Source organism: Pecten maximus, chromosome 2 (assembly GCF_902652985.1).
Source record: "Pecten maximus chromosome 2, xPecMax1.1, whole genome shotgun sequence".
Lineage (NCBI taxonomy): Eukaryota > Metazoa > Mollusca > Bivalvia > Pectinida > Pectinidae > Pecten > Pecten maximus.
Genome location: NC_047016.1, coordinates 20276296 through 20297166, shown reverse-complemented (window position 1 = coordinate 20297166; position 20871 = coordinate 20276296). Strand labels below are relative to the sequence as shown.

The following is a 20871-nucleotide window of genomic DNA, read 5'->3' as shown; positions in this document are numbered from 1 at the left end:
TCGTCAGCTTAAAGGCCGCAAGGCCGTAATACCGGACGTTTTATGATTGTGTCAATTTTAATTCGACCCCCTCAAGGGAGATTGGTGCCTGGGTAATATAACAATTAACTCGACAAAGCTTTCTGTTAGGGGAAACACTACCCAGTAATTAAAGACATTATGATTGATATCAACTTTTTAGAGCAGCATCGGAATTTGAACTAGGTTTTATGAATTTTAACTCTAATATGAAAATGAACTTTTTAATGAATTGTTAAAACCTTCAGTGTTTACTTGGTTCCACAATATGTAAAATGTTTAGCCGTAGGCAATCCATAAGGGTATTATAGATCAATACGAGTTATCTTATTTTTACAATGTATCATAATGTATTATACAATTATTTGTTTGATTTTACACCAGCAGTGTCTCATAAGCCAATATTGGCTTGGTATCAGTTTGTAACTTGTACCTATTTTACTGTACTCTTTTATAAATATTATTTCCATGATGTAAACTAGTACAGTTTTATATAATATGCCATGAACTGTGACACGTGACACTATAATAAAATAAATTGTATTGTATTGTTGTTCGATACTGTACTTCATATCTTATTTTTTTTATACATCACGAAGGATTTAATTTAGATTTATCACATTGCATGTAAATGATAAACTCAAAACATCGCCTATATAAAAATATATCGCAGACTGACAGCCTAGCTGCGTGTTGTTGATTTGAGATTAAATTATTATTTTTGTGTGTAAAGTGTGCACCAATTTGCATTAAAAGCCTCTCCATTTCTAGTTTTGTCGGAGAATGTTTGTTGTAGAAGAATATCTCGGTCTTTTCGGTTGAATATAGTAGAGATTAAGGTCTTTGCGATGCAAGACAGCTAGGTCAGTAGGCCTACACGTGTCGGTACCTCCCAAACTATAGTCAAAGCTTATTATAACAGAGACATGTATAGATCTCTGTTATATATAATTGTAAATTTAGAACAGGTAATACAAAAATACCAATCGAAAGTGGTAGATGGTATGATATTTATATACCACGTGGAAATAGAATATGCACTCAGCTATCTAATTTAATTTTCATTAATTATTTAACCGTGATCAACAACTTATACTCAGTAGCAGACGGACATATATATATATGTCTAGATATTATTACGATAGACCAAATAAATTTCATTCGTTATTCAATTACGTAACTCAAAATGAAATTTATGCATTGGCTAAATGCATTATTGATATAAATGAGATCATTAATCCACAATACTGATGTCCATCCTTTTTCACCATATATCATTGTTATCAATTTGTTAATCCAATGTATATATTCTGCACTGTGTCATTGTCATTGTCGGAAATGGTTTTGGTGTAAAAATGATGTTCAGTGTTAAACTAAATAAGCCAGACCTATGCTTGACCATGCACATTATCAAAGCCATAAAAACGCTATCGTCTAACTGATTTTAAAAACGAATTTTAACCAACCGGTATTAGATCTAGTCTATCAAGTTCTGAGCGAGTCGAGACAATGACAATCCCATTAGGCCTGGATTATATTATTGTTATCATCATAATGCATAGCCCCCCCCCCCCCCCCCCCCCCCCCCAATATTTTAAAGAAATAAAAAGTATACTTCCGAGATTGAACAACTTTGTCTAATGTTATGTATCGCGTCATAGATTATATTAAAATAGTCCGTGGGCGTTAGCGTCTCGTGTGCCGCATTCCAGCGTGCGTCATCGAACCGCTGTATTCCATAATCCTTCCGCTATTTGTGGACTATCAAATAAATAAATGTCATTTTACCTTCTGAAAATACATGTAAACAAACGTAACGGTATCACGGTAATTACATAAGTAGTGAGTGACTGTAAATACTCCAAAAAGACCGATTTTGAAACACTGATTTCAAAGAACTATTTGATCGCGGATGAATATATCATGTTTGATATATATAGCAACGAACCAAACCTTGCGTGCATTCCAGGCAGACTACTCAGAAGGTGGAGGATGTATGAAGATCGAAACATGAAATGACGGCTTGAAATGAACATTTTAGTGTGAAATAATGTGAATTTGTTCATAGTTGACTGTATAAATGTACCAAGCGTGTTATAGGAAGTGAAAATTTATTTTGGGGAGAAGTCTTATAGAAGAAAATTTGGAAAATGGGAGCAGTTTTGAAAATCCAATATGGCGTCGGGTTGGATCGATGACGATGGACGTGGCGTCTGTTGTAGAATGGGGACCTTACCGAAGTTATCGCTGTATTTTCAAAGAAATTATGAATGGTTTGGAAAATAATGCTGTTATTTTGGAAAGTCTTTTGTCGTTGTGGTAAAGTATCGAGAACAAAGTATGAAATAGATTTATACTTTGGTGTTTGGGGCCAATTTTTCTCGAAAGATCGGGGGTTCGTTCTTGAAATGTTGAATACTTTTATTTCACAAATTTACATAGCGAGTAAATCGGAGACGTTTTGCATTCGTAATTGTCTGTGTGAAAACTTGAAAGCGAGAAGGTCGATTTAGCTGTAAGATTTTTGTTCAAATAAAAAAAATAGGTTTAAGCAATTTTATATATTTGTGTGGTTATTGTTGATTACAAATTAAGACAATGTTTAAATGTTTGTCTTGCTTTCTATTCCATATTAGCTATCCTTGTGACCGAAACAAGTCGCCTGCATTTTACGATCTCCCAGGTGTCTATGATCATAGGACTACACAAGTCTGTTATGAGTCGTTCTTTCAAGTGGCCGACGAGCATATTATCGTTTCCCGACCAAGAGTAGCGTCACCCCTTTGCTGATCTGGCGAATCGATAGATTGGTTTGTCCCGCCGGACAGAATTTGTGCATATCCGAAGTCCATCAGTAATCCTGTTGCCATGTCCCGATGAACTGCAATGTTGCCAGTTTCTGCTACAAGTTATTTGCATCAAGATTTACAGTCCGACCTCTCCACAGTCGATGTCCCCACGATTCCGCAGTTCCAGTATTAGTCGATACTTCTATGAAAATTGTGGTTTGGTTTTTTCAAAATATCGAGAAATTTGATATTAATTGACCATGCCTAAAGGAAAAATAATTTAAATGTGCTAAAAGCATCTACATTTATCTAATATTTTTTTTAAAAAAGTAACAATGATCACTGATCTGAATTTTTTCACTTTGTTACATGTACAGTAGTATATCTTGCATGTTCAGTATGCAACGTTTTCTCGTTTCTAGATGTTGAAAATGAGCAGGCTAAGTGGATAATTGGCACAATACCCGAGTTGGGAGGTCTTGAGTAACAAAATGAAACATCCACATTTTAGTAGACCTTGATCGTGGAGCACACATCTCTTCCCATTTGCCGAAATGCAGAAACCCTAAACTGGTCCTGAAAAAAGCATGTCCTACCTAAAGCTCCACTGCTGTATTGCCATACGTCATTTTACCAGCCTGACTAATCCATGCAACCACAGTAAAATTTACGTCGACATAGTTTCCTGCAGATTCTGCACTGGTGAAAATTTCCTGTTCGTCCTGTCCCAACAAAATTTGGTGGTTTGGTGTTTTTGTTTTGTATTTTATGAAATGTGCTGGATAATTTTGTCGAGTAGATTTATTAAACAATTTGGTTCAGAATAAGGTAAAAACTTGTTGGTTAAACCAAAATCATTGGCCTTATACATATATAATTGTCTAGACTGAAGTTAGCATTGTACATGTATTTTCTTGTTTATAGCAAGTGCATTTGAAAGGAACATTAAAAGTTTACATAGGTTGCAGTTGAGAGATGACTGTCAATATTTTGGAGGTCTTCAGAAACTTCAACTGACCATATTTCAAACCAGTCTCCATTGACACAAGTTTGTTGAAAACGAGGCCATTCTCCGCTATTCCGCGGTTGTTGCAGGATTGTCCAGGAACCATACTTGTGGTATTTGTTGAATGTTGTATACATAGTTTATAACAAGTTGAGCATGCAATGTTGATTTTGAGCGAAATTAACCCAAAAAAAATTTCTAAAATGCATTGTGCATTCATTTTACTTCATAAAATAATGCCTGTTATACTGTGACATTTTGGTATATTTTGTAAATTTTACTCTGCAGTAAAATTCCTGTGACGAGGGGAAAAATTGAGATATTGGCAAGTAAATGTCTCCCCTTTGCTGCCATTTATCGGGCATGTTATCGGGCACAGAAAATGGACAAACATAACGTACCACTTGACTTCCTTCCTTGGCTTCTGATCGACTACATTAGCTATGCTGTTGTTGGGAGATCTATCTATACACCATTGATTTCGATTAAAACACCAACCGACTGGTAAAAAAAGGATGAAGTTTCAGAAGGTAGTTGCTTGTTACAGGTATAACCAAAGTTATCCAGAGAAGGCGATTTGAGGTAATACTTACCTTTTAAATAAGTATCTTTGGAAAGTTTGTGTTTTAAGTGCAATAGATTATTTTTACAACAATATATATGTATGAGAAATAACTTGTGTGCGAGAACGAAGTTGTTGGATGTCCTAATATGTAGCTATACATATATATACAGGTAATCGGTTCTCAGATTTGTACAGGCAGTCTTGTTGGTGAATGTTTTTGGTTTTGGACAGAGCTGTTAAAATTCTATTCCAATTTCTCCTGTAAAAACACTTGACAAATTGGAATTTGATAATTTTGGCATCAAAATCTTTGACGATACAATACTAGTGTTCTAGTGAACCTGTACAAACCTTGATAATTAAATATTTGGGAGTATTGCGGAATATTATAAAGACATTGATGCATATTTTTTTTTATCTTTTGTAAAGTGCAGTGAATGGTTACACAATGGTGGATGATCATGCAACAAATCTTTTTGACTATTTTTGCCCCCTCTTCCATCCATTTTATAGCAAATTTTGACTGATCGAATCCAGATGGCTGTGCATACGGTGACTGAAATGCTTTCCTTGGCTAGACACCATCTGCACTAATAAAACTAGATAAAAGGCTGTTGGGAAGACAATTCTGGCCAGTGATGGACCTTTCTTGGAAAACTGTTTGAATCATATATCTTTATCAAAATTCAAATGGCGACTACAACTCTTACATGTCCGATGCCAGTCAAGTGACTTCAGAATTTCAGACTAGCTCCTAATGGTGGGTACATATTTGTAATTGTGTGGTTGTCAAAAGGTAGTGTATAGTTTGAAGAAACCAAAATTTCCGATTAGAATGAGCTGAATAGCATGATGAAGCGAATTTCCAACCTTGCCATTTGTAAATGTCGGTAGCACTGCTGTTCTCGGTGCTTAACAGTACTATCCATTTAAAAAATTCCAGCTTAAATGGTGCGTGAAAGTATGTTGTAATTTGTCACCAGAATTGCAAATTGCGTAATTTGTGAAATTACATACGAAGAGTGTTTTAAGAAGTTCACACATTTTTTTATTGACCATGATGCCCCAGTAAAATTCTAGCATTACAAGGGCACATTCCATTGTATACCACACTGGCGACAACTAATGATTCAATACCCCTGAAAAAAGGCGGTGTTTCCTCCAATTTTGACATAGAAACGAATTGAAATAAGATAAGTGAAGTATGTTAATGAGAAAAGATTTTTATAATGAAATGCACAATTACCTTGACCCCAGTTTGAATGCTTAAATATAAAATTACATTTTTTTCGTGGATGCATGGTTTCCATTTTTGTGAAGCTTCTAGTTTTAGATCATCTGGGAACCTGTATGAAGCTGCAGATCTTGCACAAACATGCAAATATTGAATTAGGAAAAAAAAACTGAAAACCAATCGCCTGCCATGAAATCTGGTGAGCAAAAACCTGGTGCAATGAATGACGAGAGGTAACGGGGAAAAACTCCCAGTCCAGTTTCACAAAAGATCTAAGCCATTTTGATGATAACCATAATTTTCACAAAAGCGCTACAAACCAAACATGATATAGGAATAAGGTGGGGGTTCTGAAAATGTCTAACCAGTGAAAACATGCACAATTCTATTCGGTGAGTTTTATGAAGTCGATTTTAGATTTTTTGTGAAACTGACTGGAAACTTTTTGGAATGAATTGCTTTTTCAATATCCAAAATTTCTGAAAGATATTTGTATACTAATTAATTGATTTTCTGTTGAAATTGTTTTACCTGAATTGTTGAGAAATTTACGTAAACCTATATAAAAAGCTAAAAAATGAAGACTGTATACTTACCTTATTCACGTTGCCTTGGGGAAAATGTACAATCAATTCATAACAGGTCCAACTTGAAGGATGAATTACAAACCTTCACAATTGATATGAACCTTCCAATCCACAAGCCAGAGTTTGAGGTTTGAACCTTGTCAAGCAAGAGTTTTGAAGTTTGAAAGTCATCTCGAGTTTGAAGTTTGAAAACTCCCAACCCATCCAGCAAGAGTTTGAGGTTTGAACCTAGTCAAGCAAGAGTTTGAGGTTTGAACACTCCTAACCAATCGAGGAAGAGTTTCTGGTATGAACAACATTTGCTATCAAGTAAGAGTTTGAGGTAAGACCAAAGAGCTATTAAAAAAAAGATCTGTTGATTTAATCTAAAAATACCCAGATTTGAACTTGTATAGCAATACATTGTACTTAATGTGTAAGTTTGAAAGCCATCTAGAGTTTGAAGTTTGAAAACTCCCAACCCATCCAGCAAGAGTTTGAGGTTTAAACCTAGTCAAGCAAGAGTTTTGAGGTTTGAACACTCCTAACCAATCGAGCAAGAGTTTCTGGTATGAACAACCTTTACTATCAAGTAAGAGTTTGAGGTAAGACCAAAGAGCTATTAAAAAGATCTTGATTTAATGTAAAAATACCCAGATTTAATCTTGTATAGCAATACATTGTACTTAATGAAGTGCTATTTAATTTCATACATCCAGTTGCATGTATGTCATCAAAAAGTGTAAAATCTAACAATGATACAAAATTACAACCAAACAAGAGACAAGTGTTAATTAGTGAATCAGATTTTCAGTAAGTTGATAATCTGACTGTAACCAACACGGCTAAATACATTTGAACGGAGAGTAATGGTACATCAGTAAAGACGATACTTATCTATGAAATACAACACCAGCGTGTGCCAGTGTAAACAACACTACTGTGAATCGATTTAACAATGCTGTTGAAGGTATTTGCACGACAGTACCAATGGTGCTGAAGGTAATAATAGTAAAACAAATTAACATTGCCAAAGTAACTGGGAAAACTCGCAACACGATGGATGCTCATTATTACGATAATGGTGAAACTGGGCCGACTAATTATAATTGTTCAACTGGACAATATTAAAACTGAGAGCAGACACTACATTGGGAAATTGTACAAGAGGGTAGACAACCAAGGGCAATGGTACAAGAGGTCGGGCATCGCTGAGCACAATGGTACAACTGGTCGGGCATCACTGAGCGCAATGGTACAACAGGAGAGACGACTTGGGGCAATGGTACAACAGCATAGATGCAACTGAGTTATGGTACAACAGCACGGACACTACCGAGCTATCGGTAAGACATGGAGACACAACCGTCGGTAATCTTTCCACCTGACTGATGAAACTGAGGTTTATGGTACTACAGGACAGACACTACTGAGGTTTACGACATAACACGACCGGCACTACTGAGGGTAATGGTACAACATGACAAACCCTATTGAGGGTAATGGTACAACAGGACACACTACTGGGTGTTTGGTCCAACAAGACCGACACTACTGAGGTTTTTGGTACAACAGGACGGACACTACTGAGGTCTTGGTACAACAGCACGAACACTACTGAGGGTATTGGTACAACAGGACAGACACTACTGAGGGTAATGGTACAACAGGACAGACACTACTGAGGGTATTGGTACAACAGGACAGACACTACGGAGGGAAATTGGTACAACAGGACACTACTGAAAGTAATTGTACAACTAGGCATGCACTATTCAAGTTATTGGTAAGTCATCGGATACACCACCAAAGGTAATCTTTCCAAGTGACAGATGAGGCCAGAGGGGGAGATGATACAACAGGAAAGACAACTGAGAGTAACTACATCTGGGGAGACACCACTAAGGTAATGGTCTTTCCACAGGACAGATGAAACTGAGGTTTATAGTAATACAGACCCTACTGAGGGAAATGGTACAACAGGACAGACACTACTGAGGTATTCGTCGGACAGGGGAGAAACTACCGAAGGTAATCTTTTCGCAGGACAGATGAAACTGAGATTTATGACACAACAGGACAGACACTACTGAGGGTAATGGTACAACAGGACAGACACTACTGAGGGAAATGGTACAACAGAACAGACACTACTGAGGGTAATGGTACAACAGGACAGACACTTCTGAGGGTAATGGTACAACAGAACAGGCTACTGAAGGTAATGGTACAACTGGACAGATACTTCTGAGGGTAATGGTACAACCAGACCGGCACTACTGAGGGAAATGGTACAACAGGACGGACACTACTGTGGGTTATGGTACAACAGAACAGACACTACTGAGGTTTATGGTACAACTGGACAGACACTACTGAGGGTTATGGTACAACAGGACAGACACTTCTGAGGCTGATGCTACAACAGAACAGACATTACTGAGGTTTATGGTACAACTGGACAGACACTAGCGAGGACAATGGTACAACAGGACAGACACTTCTGAGGGTAATGGTACAACTGGACAGATACTTCTGAGGGTTATGGTACTACAGGACAGGCTACTGAAGGAAATGGTACAGCTGGGCAGAAACTACTGAGGTATTCATCAGACAGGGAAGACACCACCGAAGGTAATCTTTTCACAGGACAGATGAAACTGAGGTCTATGACACAATAGGACAGACACTACTGAGGGAAATGATACAACCTGAAAGGCAACTGAGGGTAATGGTACAACAGGACAGACATTACTGAGGAAATGGTACATGACCGGCACTACTGAGGTTATGGTACAACAGGACAGGCACTACTGAAGGGAATGGTACAACAGGATAGACACTACTGAGGTATTCGTCGGACAGGGGAGACACCACCGAAGGTAATCTTTTCACAGGACAGATGAAACTGAGATTTATGACACAACAGGACAGACACTACTGAGGGTAATGGTACAACAGGACAGACACTACTGAAGGAAATGGTACAACAGGACAGACACTACTGAGGGTAATTGTACAACAGGACAGACACTACTGAGGGAAATGGTACAACTGGACAGGCACTACTGAGGGTAATGGTACAACAGGACAGGCACTACTGAGGGTAATGGTACAACAGGACAGACACTACTGAGGGTAATGGTACACACGGTTTGAAGGATAGACAAAAATACCTCTGAGGGTAATGTACAACAGGACAGGCATTTAAAGGAAATTGTTTCAACAGGACACACTCTGGGGAATGGGTTACAACAGGCAGAAACGGAAAAATGGTACAACAGGACAGACACTACTTGTGGAGATGGTATGACAGGACACAACTGAGGGTAATGGTACAACCGGAGAGACACTACTGAAGGAAATGGTACAACATGAAAGGCACTACTGAGGGAATGGTAAAGGAAACAAGGGACCAGAAGCACTACTGAGGGAATTGGTACAAAAGGACAGGAACTACTGATATTATGGAAAGAGGGAAAACACACGAAGGTAATTTACAACAGGACAGACACTATGAGGAAACGATATGTACAAACAGGATAAACACTACTGAGGGTAATGGTACAAGAGGAAAGGCATTTGTAAAGGAAATTGTACAACATGACACACTCCTTGGGGAAATGTAACAACAGGTCAGAATCTACTGCGAAAATGGTACAACAGGACAGACACTACTGAAGGAAATTGTACAACTGGACAGACACTACTGATGGTAATGGTACAACAGGACAGACACTACTGACGGTAATGGTACAACAGGACAGACACTACTGAGGGAATTTGTACAACAAGAAAGGCACTACTGAGGGAATTGGTACAACTGGGCAGAAACTACCGAGTTATTTGAAAGAAAGGGGAGACACCACCGAAGGTAATCTTTTCACAGGACAGATGAAACCGAGGTCTATGACACAATAGGACAGACACTACTGAGGGAAATGGTACAACAGGACAAACACTACTGAGGTTATGGTACAACAGGACAGGCACTACTGAAGGAAATGGTACAACAGGATAGACACTACTGAGGGTTATTGTACAACAGGACAGACACTTCTGAGGGAAATGGTACAACAGCCTGAACAGGAAAGGCACTATTTAAGGTAATGGTACAACAGAACAGACACTACTGAGGGTTATGGTACAACTGGACATACACTACTGAAGGAAATGGTACAACAGGACAAACACTTCTGAGGGAAATGGTACAACTGGACAGACACTTCTGAGGCTGATGCTACAACAGAACAGACACTACTGAGGGTAATGTTACAACAGAACAGACACTTCTGAGGGTAATGGTACAACTGGACAGACACTTCTGAGGGTAATGGTACAACAGAACAGACACTACTGAGGGTAATGGTACTACAGGACAGGCACTTCTGTGGGTTATGGTACAACAGGACAGGCACAACTGATGGTAATTGTACAACAGGACAGGCACTACTGAAGGAAATGGTACAGCTGGGCAGAAACTACTGAGGTATTCATCAGACATGGAAGACACCACCGAAGGTAATCTTTTCACAGGACAGATGAAACCGAGGTCTATGACACAATAGGACAGACACTACTGAGGGAAATGGTACAACAGGACAAACACTACTGAGGTTATGGTACAACAGGACAGGCACTACTGAAGGAAATGGTACAACAGGATAGACACTACTGAGGGTTATGGTACAACAGGACAAACACTTCTGAGGGCAATGGTACAACAGCCTGAACAGGAAAGGCACTTCTAAGGGTAATGGTACAACTGGACAGGCACTTGGAGGGTAATGGTACAACAGAACAGACACTACTGAGGGTTATGGTACAACTGGACAGACACTACTGAGGGTTATCGTACAACTGGACAGACACTACTGATGGTTATGGTACAACTGGACAGACACTACTGAGGGTTATGGTACAACTGGACAGACACTTCTGAGGCTGATGCTACAACAGAACAGACACTAGCGAGGACAATGGTACAACTAGACAGACACTTCTGAGGGTAATGGTACAATAGAACAGACACTTCTGAGGGTAATGGTACAACAGAACAGACACTACTGAAGGTAATGGTACAACTGGACAGACACTTCTGATGGTAATGGTACCACAGGACAGACATTTCTGAGGGAAATGGTACAACTGGACAGATACTTCTGAGGGTAATGGTACAAGAGGACAGACACTACTGAGGGAAATTGTACAACAAGAAAGGCACTACTGAGGGAATTGGTACAACTGGGCAGAAACTACCGAAGTATTTGAAAGAAAGGGGAGACACCACCAAAGGTAATCTTTTCACAGGACAGATGAAACCGAGGTCTGACACAACAGGACAGACACTTCTGAGGGAAATGGTACAACAGAACAGACACTACTGAGGGTTATGGTACAACAGGACAGACACTACTGAGGGTTATGGTACAACAGGACAGACACTTCTGAGGCTGATGCTACAACAGAACAGACTACTGAAGGTAATGGTACAACAGAACAGACACTACTGAGGGTAATGTTACAACAGGACAGACACTTCTGAAGGTAATGGTACAACAGGACAGACACTTCTGAGGGTAATGGTACAACAGAACAGGCTACTGAAGGTAATGGTACAACTGGACAGATACTTCTGAGGGTAATGGTACTACAGGACAGGCACTTCTGTGGGTTATGGTACAACAGGACAGGCACAACTGATGGTAATGGTACAACAGGACAGGCACTACTGAAGGAAATGGTACAACAGGACAAACACTTCTGAGGGAAATGGTACAACTGGACAGACACTTCTGAGGCTGATGCTACAACAGAACAGACACTACTGAGGGTAATGGTACAACAGAACAGACTACTGAATGTAATGGTACAACTGGACAGACACTTCTGAGGGTAATGGTACAACTGGACAGACACTTCTGAGGGTAATGGTACAACAGAACAGACACTACTGAGGGTAATGTTACAACAGGACAGACACTTCTGAGGGAAATGGTACAACAGAACAGACACTACTGAGGGTTATGGTACAACAGGACAGACACTACTGAGGGTTATGGTACAACAGGACAGACACTTCTGAGGCTGATGCTACAACAGAACAGACACTAGCGAGGACAATGGTACAACAGGACAGACACTTCTGAGGCTGATGCTACAACAGAACAGACACTAGCGAGGACAATGGTACAACAGGACAGACACTTCTGAGGGTAATGGTACAACAGAACAGACTACTGAAGGTAATGGTACAACTGGACAGATACTTCTGAGGGTAATGGTACTACAGGACAGACACTACTGAGGGTAATGTTACAACAGGACAGACACTTCTGAGGGAAATGGTACAACAGAACAGACACTACTGAGGGTTATGGTACAACAGGACAGACACTTCTGAGGCTGATGCTACAACAGAACAGACACTAGCGAGGACAATGGTACAACTAGACAGACACTTCTGAGGGTAATGGTACAATAGAACAGACACTTCTGAGGGTAATGGTACAACAGAACAGACACTACTGAAGGTAATGGTACAACTGGACAGACACTTCTGATGGTAATGGTACCACAGGACAGACATTTCTGAGGGAAATTGTACAACTGGACAGATACTTCTGAGGGTAATAGTACAAGAGGACAGACACTACTGAGGGAAATTGTACAACAAGAAAGGCACTACTGAGGGAATTGGTACAACTGGGCAGAAACTACCGAAGTATTTGAAAGAAAGGGGAGACACCACCAAAGGTAATCTTTTCACAGGACAGACACTTCTGAGGGAAATGGTACAACAGGACAGACACTTCTGAGGGAAATGGTACAACAGAACAGACACTACTGAGGGTTATGGTACAACAGGACAGACACTACTGAGGGTTACGGTACTACAGGACAGGCACTTCTGTGGGTTATGGTACAACAGGACAGGCACAACTGATGGTAATGGTACAACAGGACAGGCACTACTGAAGGAAATGGTACAACAGGACAAACACTTCTGAGGGAAATGGTACAACTGGACAGACACTTCTGAGGCTGATGCTACAACAGAACAGACACTACTGAGGGTAATGGTACAACAGAACAGACTACTGAATGTAATGGTACAACTGGACAGACACTTCTGAGGGTAATGGTACAACTGGACAGACACTTCTGAGGGTAATGGTACAACAGAACAGACACTACTGAGGGTAATGTTACAACAGGACAGACACTTCTGAGGGTAATGGTACAACAGAACAGGCTACTGAAGGTAATGGTACAACTGGACAGATACTTCTGAGGGTAATGGTACTACAGGACAGGCACTACTGAGGGTAATGTTACAACAGGACAGACACTTCTGAGGGTAATGGTACAACTGGACAGACACTTCTGAGGGTAATGGTACAACAGAACAGACACTACTGAGGGTAATGGTACAACAGGACAGACACTTCTGAGGGTAATGGTACAACGGAACAGGCTACTGAAGGTAATGGTACAACTGGACAGATACTTCTGAGGGTAATGGTACTACAGGACAGGCACTTCTGTGGGTTATGGTACAACAGGACAGGCACAACTGATGGTAATGGTACAACAGGACAGGCACTACTGAAGGAAATGGTACAGCTGGGCAGAAACTACTGAGGTATTCATCAGACATGGAAGACACCACCGAAGGTAATCTTTTCACAGGACAGATGAAACCGAGGTCTATGACACAATAGGACAGACACTACTGAGGGAAATGGTACAACAGGACAAACACTACTGAGGTTATGGTACAACAGGACAAACACTACTGAGGGCAATGGTACAACAGGATAGACACTACTGAGGGTTATGGTACAACAGGACAAACACTTCTGAGGGCAATGGTACAACAGCCTGAACAGGAAAGGCACTTCTGAGGGTAATGGTACAACTGGACAGGCACTTGGAGGGTAATGGTACAACAGAACAGACACTACTGAGGGTTATGGTACAACTGGACAGACACTACTGAGGGTTATGGTACAACTGGACAGACACTACTGAGGGTTATGGTACAACTGGACAGACACTACTGAGGGTTATGGTACAACTGGACAGACACTTCTGAGGCTGATGCTACAACAGAACAGACACTAGCGAGGACAATGGTACAACTAGACAGACACTTCTGAGGGTAATGGTACAATAGAACAGACACTTCTGAGGGTAATGGTACAACAGAACAGACACTACTGAAGGTAATGGTACAACTGGACAGACACTTCTGATGGTAATGGTACCACAGGACAGACATTTCTGAGGGAAATGGTACAACTGGACAGATACTTCTGAGGGTAATGGTACAAGAGGACAGACACTACTGAGGGAAATTGTACAACAAGAAAGGCACTACTGAGGGAATGGTACAACAGGACAGACACTACTGAGGGTAATGGTACAACAGGACAGACACTACTGAGGGAAATGGTACAACTGGACAGACACTACTGAGGGAAATGGTACAACAGGACAGACACTACTGAGGGAAATGGTACAACTGGACAGACACTACTGAGGGAAATGGTACAACAGGACAGACACTACTGAGGGAAATGGTACAACAGGACAAACACTTCTGAGGGAAATGGTACAACAGGACAGACACTTCTGAGGCTGATGCTACAACAGAACAGACACTACTGAGGTTTATGGTACAACTGGACAGACACTAGCGAGGACAATGGTACAACAGGACAGATACTTCTGAGGGTAATGGTACTACAGGACAGGCACTTCTGTGGGTTATGGTACAACAGAACAGGCTACTGAGGGTAATGGTACAACAGGACAGACACTTCTGAGGGTAATGGTACAACAGAACAGGCTACTGAAGGTAATGGTACAACTGGACAGATACTTCTGAGGGTAATGGTACTACAGGACAGGCACTTCTGTGGGTTATGGTACAACAGGACAGGCACAACTGATGGTAATGGTACAACAGGACAGGCACTACTGAAGGAAATGGTACAACAGGACAAACACTTCTGAGGGAAATGGTACAACTGGACAGACACTTCTGAGGCTGATGCTACAACAGAACAGACACTACTGAGGGTAATGGTACAACAGAACAGACTACTGAATGTAATGGTACAACTGGACAGACACTTCTGAGGGTAATGGTACAACTGGACAGACACTTCTGAGGGTAATGGTACAACAAAACAGACACTACTGAGGGTAATGTTACAACAGGACAGACACTTCTGAGGGAAATGGTACAACAGAACAGACACTACTGAGGGTTATGGTACAACAGGACAGACACTACTGAGGGTTATGGTACAACAGGACAGACACTTCTGAGGCTGATGCTACAACAGAACAGACACTAGCGAGGACAATGGTACAACAGGACAGACACTTCTGAGGCTGATGCTACAACAGAACAGACACTAGCGAGGACAATGGTACAACAGGACAGACACTTCTGAGGGTAATGGTACAACAGAACAGACTACTGAAGGTAATGGTACAACTGGACAGATACTTCTGAGGGTAATGGTACTACAGGACAGACACTACTGAGGGTAATGTTACAACAGGACAGACACTTCTGAGGGTAATGGTACAACAGAACAGACTACTGAAGGTAATGGTACAACAGAACAGACACTACTGAGGGTAATGTTACAACAGGACAGACACTTCTGAAGGTAATGGTACAACAGGACAGACACTTCTGAGGGTAATGGTACAACAGAACAGGCTACTGAAGGTAATGGTACAACTGGACAGATACTTCTGAGGGTAATGGTACTACAGGACAGGCACTTCTGTGGGTTATGGTACAACAGGACAGGCACAACTGATGGTAATGGTACAACAGACAGGCACTACTGAAGGAAATGGTACAACAGGACAAACACTTCTGAGGGAAATGGTACAACTGGACAGACACTTCTGAGGCTGATGCTACAACAGAACAGACACTACTGAGGGTAATGGTACAACAGAACAGACTACTGAATGTAATGGTACAACTGGACAGACACTTCTGAGGTAATGGTACCAACTGGACAGACACTTCTGAGGGTAATGGTACAACAGAACAGACACTACTGAGGGTAAGTTACAACAGGACAGACACTTCTGAGGGTAATGGTACAACAGAACAGGCTACTGAAGGTAATGGTACAACTGGACAGATACTTCTGAGGGTAATGGTACTACAGGACAGGCACTACTGAGGGTAATGTTACAACAGGACAGGACACTTCTGAGGGTAATGGTACAACTGGACAGACACTTTACTGAGGGTAATGGTACAACAGAACAGACACTACTGAGGGTGAATGGTACAACAGGACAGACACTTCTGAGGGTAATGGTACAACAGACAGGCATTGCTGAGGTTAATGGTACAACAGGACAGACACTACTTAGGGTAATGTTGCAACAGGATAGACACTACTGAGGGTAATGGTACAACAGGACAGATACTTCGGAGGGTAATGGTACAAGAGGACAGAACTTCTGAGGTAATGGTACAACAGGAGCAGACACTACTGAGGAATGTACAACAGGACAGACACTCAGGGAATGGTACAAAGACAGCATCTTGGGAATGGTACACAGGACAACCTAGTGAGCGTAATGGTACAACAGGACAGACACTCCTTGGGGAAATGGTAACAACAGGACAGATACTACTGAGGGTAATGGTACAACAGGACAGGCACTACTGAAGGAAATGGTACAACAGGACAGACACTACTGAGGGTAATGGTACAACAGGACAGACACTTCTGAAGGTAATGGTACAACAGGACAGACACACTTGGGTGTGTACAACAGGAAAGGCACTATGGGGTATGGTACAACAGGAAAGGCACTAATGAGGGAAATGGTACAACTGGGCAAAACTACTGAGGTATTCGTCAGACAGGGGAGACACCACTGAAGGTAATCTGTTGACAGGACAAATGAAACTGAGGTTGATGACAGAACAGGACAGACGCTCCTTGGGGTAATTATACAACAGGACAGACAGTTCTGAGGGAAATGGTACAACAGAAAAGGCACTACTGACATAGTACTGTGGGTAATGGTTCAACAGGACAGACACTACTGAGGGTAATGGTACAACAGGACAGACACTCCTGAGGGTAATGGTACAACCAGACAGGCATTGCTGAGGTCAATGGTACAACAGGACAGACACTACTTAGGGTAATGTTGCAACAGGATACACACTACTGAGGGTATTGGTACAACAGGAAAGGCACTCCTTGGGGAAATGGTACAACAGGACAGACACTACTGAAGAAATGGTACTACAGGACAGACACTACTGAGAGAAATGGTACAACTACAACAGGATAGACACTACTGAGGGTATTGGTACAACAGGACAGACACTCCTTGGGGAAATGGTACAACAGGACAGACTCTGCTGAGGGAAATGGTACAACAGGACAGGCACTACTGTTGGCAATGTTACAACAGGACAGACACTACTGAGGGTAATGGTACAACAGGTCTAACACTACTGAGGGTGATGTTACAACAGGAAAGACACTATTGAGGTGAGGGTATTGGAACTACAGGAAAAGCACTAATGAGGGAAATGGTACAACTGGGCAGACACTACTGAGGTATTCGTAAGACAGGGGAGACACCACCAAAGGTAATGATCTTCCCACAGGAAAGGCACTACTGAGAGTAATGGTACTTCAGGACAGACACTACTGAGGGTAATGGTACTACAGGAAAGGCACTACTGAGGGTAATGGTACTACAGGAAAGGTACTACTGAGGGTAATGGTACAACAGGACAGGCACTACTGAAGGAAATGGTCAACAGGACAGGCACTACTGAGGGTACAACAGGACAGGCACTTCTGAGGGAAATGGTACAACAGGACAGGCACTACTGAGGGTAATTGTAAAACAGGACAGACACTACTGAAGGAAATGGTACAACAGGACAGTCACTACTGAAGGAAATGGTACAACAGGACTGACACTACTGAAGGAAATGGTACAACAGGACAGACACTACTGAGGGTAATGGTACAACAGGACAAACACTACTGACGGTAATATGGTACAACTGGACAGATACTTCGAAGGGTAATGTTACAAGAGGACAGATACTTCTGAGGGTAATGGTACAACAGGACAGACACTACGGACGGAAATGGTACAACTGGGCAGAAACTACTGAGGTTTATGACGCAACGGGACAGACACAACTGTGGGTAATTGTACAACAGGACAGACACCACTGAAGGAAATGGTACAACAGGACAGACACTACTGAAGGAAATGGTACAACAGGACAGGCACTACTGAGGGTACAACAGGACAGGCACTACTGAGGGAAATGGTACAACAGGACAGGCACTACTGAGGGAAATGGTACAACCAGACAAACACTACTGTTGGTGCTGGTACTACAGGAAAAGCACTACTGTGGGTTATGGTACAAAAGGACAGGCACTAATGAGGGAAATGGTACAACTGGGCAAAACTACTGAGGTATTCGTCAGACAGGGGAGACACCACTGAAGGTAATCTGTTGACAGGACAAATGAAACTGAGGTTGATGACAGAACAGGACAGACGCTCCTTGGGGTAATTATACAACAGGACAGACAGTTCTGAGGGAAATGGTTCAACAGGACAGACACTACTGAGGGTAATGGTTCAACAGGACAGACACTACTGAGGGTAATGGTACAACAGATCAGACACTACTGAGGGTAATGGTACAACAGGACAGACACTCCTGAGGGTAATGGTACAACCAGACAGGCATTGCTGAGGTTAATGGTACAACAGGACAGACACTACTTAGGGTAATGTTACAACAGGATAGACACTACTGAAGGTAATGGTACAACTGGACAGATACTTCGGAGGGTAATGTTACAAGAGGACAGATACTTCTGAGGGTAATGGTACAACAGGACAGACACTACTGATGGAAATGGTACAACAGGACAGACACTCCTTGGGGGAAATGGTACAACAGGACAGACAGTCCTTGGGGAAATTGTACAACAGGACAGACTCTGCTGAGCGAAATGGTCCAACAGGACAGACAGTCCTTGGGGAAATTGTACAACAGGACAGGCACTGCTGAGGGAAATGCGTACAAACAGGACAGCACTACTGAAGGAAATGGTACAACAGACCGGCACTACTGAGGAATGCGTACAACAGGACAGACACTACTGAGGGTAATGGTAACAACAGGACAAACACTACTGACGGGTAATATTGGTTACAACTGACAGATACTTCGAAGGGATGTTACAAGAGGACAGATACTTCTGAGGGTAATGGTACAACAGGAAAGACACTACGGACGGAAATGGTTACAACTGGGCAGAAACTACTGAGGTTATGACGCAACGGGACAGACACAACTGTGGGTAATTGTACAACATGACCAGACACCACTGAAGGAAATGGTACAACAGGACAGACACTTACTGAAATGGTAACAGGCAGGCACTACTGAGGTACAACAGGACAGGCACTACTGAGGGAAATGGTACAACAGGACAGGCACTACTGAGGGAAATGGTACAACCAGACAAACACTACTGTTGGTGCTGGTACTACAGGAAAAGCACTACTGTGGGTTATGGTACAAAAGGACAGGCACTAATGAGGGAAATGGTACAACTGGGCAAAACTACTGAGGTATTCGTCAGACAGGGGAGACACCACTGAAGGTAATCTGTTGACAGGACAAATGAAACTGAGGTTGATGACAGAACAGGACAGACGCTCCTTGGGGTAATTATACAACAGGACAGACAGTTCTGAGGGAAATGGTTCAACAGGACAGACACTACTGAGGGTAATAGTTCAACAGGACAGACACTACTGAGGGTAATGGTACAACAGATCAGACACTACTGAGGGTAATGGTACAACAGGACAGACACTCCTGAGGGTAATGGTACAACCAGACAGGCATTGCTGAGGTTAATGGTACAACAGGACAGACACTACTTAGGGTAATGTTACAACAGGATAGACACTACTGAAGGTAATGGTACAACTGGACAGATACTTCGGAGGGTAATGTTACAAGAGGACAGATACTTCTGAGGGTAATGGTACAACAGGACAGACACTACTGATGGAAATGGTACAACAGGACAGACACTCCTTGGGGAAATGGTACAACAGGACAGACAGTCCTTGGGGAAATTGTACAACAGGACAGACTCTGCTGAGCGAAATGGTACAACAGGACAGACAGTCCTTGGGGAAATTGTACAACAGGACAGGCACTGCTGAGGGAAATGGTACAACAGGACAGGCACTACTGAAGGAAATGGTACAACAGGACAGGCACTACTGAGGGAAATGGTACAACAGGACAGACACTACTGAGGGTAATGGTACAACAGGACAAACACTACTGACGGTAATATGGTACAACTGGACAGATACTTCGAAGGGTAATGTTACAAGAGGACAGATACTTCTGAGGGTAATGGTACAACAGGACAGACACTACGGACGGAAATGGTACAACTGGGCAGAAACTACTGAGGTTTATGACGCAACGGGACAGACACAACTGTGGGTAATTGTACAACAGGACAGACACCACTGAAGGAAATGGTACAACAGGACAGACACTACTGAAGGAAATGGTACAACAGGACAGGCACTACTGAGGGTACAACAGG

At 41.9% G+C, this 20871-nt stretch overlaps 1 long non-coding RNA gene across 3 annotated transcripts; it reads left to right on the top strand.

The window, feature by feature from the left end:
* Window positions 1–1957: 1957 nt before the first annotated feature.
* Window positions 1958–10623, top strand: LOC117321350. Of its 3 annotated transcripts, none has more exons than XR_004531335.1 (4): window positions 1959–3926; window positions 4102–8177; window positions 8273–8431; window positions 10285–10623. It is a non-coding gene; the product is annotated as an uncharacterized LOC117321350 (long non-coding RNA). The 3 variants fall into 3 exon arrangements; XR_004531330.1 differs by having other exon boundaries at window positions 1959–4395; window positions 4892–8177; XR_004531324.1 differs by having other exon boundaries at window positions 1958–8177.
* The last annotated feature ends 10248 nt before the right edge of the window (window positions 10624–20871 follow it).